At 48.3% G+C, this 4,041-nt stretch overlaps 1 long non-coding RNA gene across 3 annotated transcripts in view; it reads right to left on the bottom strand.

Moving 5' to 3' along the window:
• Window positions 1–297, bottom strand: part of LOC122547642 — a 12,680-nt gene extending 12,383 nt beyond the window's left edge. Inside the window, exon 1 of one of the 3 annotated variants that reach the window (XR_006311048.1) lies at window positions 196–297. This is a non-coding gene — a long non-coding RNA (uncharacterized LOC122547642). Of the gene's footprint in view, window positions 1–4; window positions 26–111; window positions 133–195 lie in introns of those variants that run through there. The other 2 variants (XR_006311049.1, XR_006311050.1) reach the window with 2 other exon arrangements.
• Window positions 298–4,041: the final 3,744 nt, after the last annotated feature.

Here is a 4,041-nt window from a genome sequence, read left to right as displayed (position 1 = left end):
TTACAGAGTGTCAGGCCGTTCCTGTCCAAATGCCCCAGTGAAACATGAGGAGAGTTTGGATAAAAGAGTATTCAGTCAGTGCTGTCTGTGACTGTGTACTCAGTTACACACCCAACCTTCCAGACTATACCATCTAGCTAAGTCTGTGCAAGAGGGAAGATTGTGAGATGTGGATGATGGGAGACAGAGACTTACCTCGATGTTAAAACACTCTGCTTTGTTCCCTGTGCCTGGGGAATATTTAAGTGGAAAGGCAGAACAGGGAGGAGTCCATCAGCTCACACCCAGTATCATGGGCATCACATTCAAGTATTTCTGATGACCTTAACCACTGATATTGTGTCACAGTCTCGGGACAGAAACATTTTAATTGAGAGATAATTCCGATCCAGCACATCACTCCGTGTTGAGAACAGAGCTCCCCTTGGCACTAAGGTACCACCCACTTATTTGATCACAGACCCGAGCTGGTATAGTTACTGTGGTAAACATTGCCAGGGTTAGCATGATGTGGTATTGAACACAGTGTGGAATATCGGGGCACCAGGTATAGACAGCCAGACATCCTGTTCTCTCTGAAACACTCCTGGTTTTTTCATCAAAGGATGCATCTTATCAATTTCCATGAAAAATGTCACCAATTTCCCACAGCATTCACCGATTCCTGCGAAATCACAGATTGTAGTACTTCCTCCCTCTCTCTCTCTCTCTCTCTCTCACTCACTCTCTCTCTCTCTTTCACTCTCTCTCTCTCTTGCTCTCTGTCTCTCTCTCGCTCTCTCTCTCTCTCTCTCTCTCGCTCTCTCTGTCTCTCTCTCTCTCTCTCTCACATGCTCTCTGTCTCTCTCTCTCGCTCTCTCGCTCTCTCTCCCTCTCTCTGTCCTTGTCAGTCTCCCTCTGTCCATTTCTGTCTGTCTGAACATGTCTCTCTCCCTGACTATCGGAGTTGGGAGGTCATGTGCAGCTGGACAGGACACTGATGATTCCTGAAGAAGGGCTTATGCCCGAAACGTCGATTCTCCTGTTCCCTGGATGCTGCCTGACCTGCTGCGCTTTTCCAGCAACACATTTCCAGCTCTGATCTCCAGCATCTGCAGACCTCACTTTCTCCTCACTGATGAGGCCACTTTTGGAATATTGTGTGCGGTTCTGGTCTCCCTGAAAGGATGTTGTGAAACTTGAAAGGGTTCAGAAAAGATGTAGAAGGATGTTGCCAGGATTGGAGGGTTTGAGCTACAGGGAGAGGCTGAACAGACTGGGGCTGTTTTCCCTGGAGCGTTGGTGGCTGTGGAGTGATCATATCGAAATTTATAAAATCATGAGGACCATGAATAGAATCAATTAACGAGGTCTTTTCCCTCGAGTGGGACAGTCCAAATCTAGAGGGTGAAGGTTTAAGGTGAGACGGGTAACATTTGAAAGAGACCTGAGAGGTAACTTTTTCACACAGAGGATGCTGCGTGTATGGAATGAGCTGCCAGAGAAAGTGGTGGAGTCTGGTACAACATTTAAAAGGCATCTGAATGGATACATGAATAGGAAGGGGTTTGGAGGGATATGGGCCAAGTGCTAGCAAATGGGTCGAGATTTATTTCGGATATCTAGTCAGCATGAACCAGTTGGACTGAAGGCTCTCTTTCCATGCTGTACATCTCTCGGGCTGTATGACTCCCTGTCTGTCTATTTCTCTGTGCCACTCGCCCTCTTTGTATATCTCTCTGCCTGAGTCTCTCTCTCTCTCTCTCTCTCTCTCTGCCTATCTTTCTCTGTCTATTTCTCTCTCTCGGTCTGTTTCAGTCTCTCTCTGTGTATTTCTCCACACCTCTCTCTCTCTCTGTCTGTCCCCTATTCCTCCTTTTGTATCTGAAATTTGTACCAAGGAACTTTGTACCTAAGATGGCGCCATATGAGGTAACAGTGTAAAACCTTTCACTGTACTCCTGTACTTGTGTATGTATGTCATTAGTGGATATTCTACTCTATTGTATTATTACGGAGCACCAATCTCCTGCCTTTTCTCCACTTCCCTGCTCATCATTTCTATCCAAGTTACCATCCAATGCCCCTCTTCAATGCCTCAGTTGAATCTGCCTCCCCCCCCCCCCCCCCATTTCCAGGCAGTACATTCCACACCCTCACCATCTGCTGGGTGAGAAAGTCTCTCCCACACTTCACCCTCCCTTCGTTTGTACATCACTTTTAATCTATGACCCACTTGATCTTTTTCTGATCAGGAACAGCTTCTCCCTCTCTCCTCTGTCCCAGCCCCCACTTGGGATTTTGAAAACCTCCATCAGATCTCTCTCTGTCAGCATTCATCTCTCCCAGAGAGAACAGTCCCTACCTCTTCAATCTCTCCTCGTCGCTGACCTTTCCCCATCCCTGGAACTGTTCTTGTAAATCGCTCCTGCCCTCTCTCCGATGTGCTCCCATCTTTCCGATAATGTGGGGCCCACACCTGGACACAGTACTCCAGCTGGGGTCGATCAAAGTTCTTGTACAAGTTCAGCATCAGCCCCTTGCTCTTGTACTCTGTGCCCCTGTTAATAAACCCGAGGACACTGTGTTCTTTATTCACTGTCTCTACCTGTCCCACCACCTTCAATAATCTGTGCACGTTTACCCCCCGCTTCCCCTGCTTCTGCCACATCCTCTTTAGAATTGCCCCCCCCATTTTATATTGTCTCTCAATGTCCTTCCCACTAAAGTGCATCCCCTCCCACTTCTCTGCAGTGAATGCCATCTGTCCCCCCCTCTATCCCCCAAATCCCCCGTAACTTGTCAATGTCCTTTTGGAGTCCCTTACTGTCGTCTTCATTGATTACACTTCTTCCTGGTTTAGTGACATCTGCAAACTTAGAAACTGTCTCCTGCACAGCAAGATCCCGATCATTACCATATATCAGGAAAAGCAATGATCCCAGCACTGACTCCTGGGAATCCGGGGGAGGAACCTCTCTGCAGTTTGGAGTCACACTAGGCACCCGCTGAACCTAATTAAATCCCACTGCTGTATGATACCATCTGGAAGGACAGGAGCACACACCCTTGGCATTAAAGTGGATTCTGGGGGGGTGAGATTACGAGTAAGATGTTTGTGGTTTGTTATTAAGTACACACCAAGTCATCAGGAGATACTTAACATGAGCTTCCTGCTATTGAGCAACCAGACTGAACAACCTCAGACCCTGAAACCATGCTGCCCGGCTGGTTCAACTGGTACCACCTTTATCTATTTATAAACTAACTTGGTGAGCTAATTAAAAGCTCCTTCACAATTCCCTTTAACAAGGGGCACATCAGGAAAGGCTGTGGGACATCCTGATGGTGACCAGTGAGACGGGTATAGTGGGTGGCACGGTGGCACAGTGGTTAGCACTGCTGCCTCACAGCGCCTGAGACCCGGGTTCAATTCCCGCCTCAGGCGACTGACTGTGTGGAGTTTGCACGTTCTCCCCGTGTCTGCGTGGGTTTCCTCTGGGTGCTCCGGTTTCCTCCCACAGTCCAAAGATGTGCAGGGTCAGGTGAATTGGCCATGCTAAATTGCCCGTAGTGTTAGGTAAGGGGTAAATGTAGGGGTATGGGTGGGTTTCGCTTCGGCGGGTCGGTGTGGACTTGTTGGGCCGAAGGGCCTGTTTCTACACTGTAATGTAATCTAATCTAATCTATTTCTTGTAGATGGTGGGAAGGCTTTGGGGAGTCAGGAGGTGAGTTACTCACTGCAGTATTCCAGCCTTTGACCTGCTCTTGTAGTCACTGTGTTCATTTCATGAGTCCAGTTGGGTTTCCGCTCAATGGTAACCCCCAGGAAGACGTCTCCTGGTTTCTGATCTCTCTACCAAGGAGGAAACTTTCTCCTGTTGACCTTGTCAATGCCCAAAACATTCAAGAAAACGAAACCATCCAGGGTCAAAGGAACCCGCTTGATTTACACCATATTCACCAACATCCCCTCCCTGCACCACCGACGCTCAGTAACAGCAGTGTGTACCATCTACAAGGTACCCTACAGAAACTCCGCAAACATCCCCTCCCTCCACC

Source organism: Chiloscyllium plagiosum, unplaced genomic scaffold (genome assembly GCF_004010195.1).
Source record: "Chiloscyllium plagiosum isolate BGI_BamShark_2017 unplaced genomic scaffold, ASM401019v2 scaf_5249, whole genome shotgun sequence".
NCBI classification, from domain to species: domain Eukaryota; kingdom Metazoa; phylum Chordata; class Chondrichthyes; order Orectolobiformes; family Hemiscylliidae; genus Chiloscyllium; species Chiloscyllium plagiosum.
Note: the sequence above shows the minus strand (reverse complement) of the source record. Positions and strands in the feature narration are given on the sequence as shown.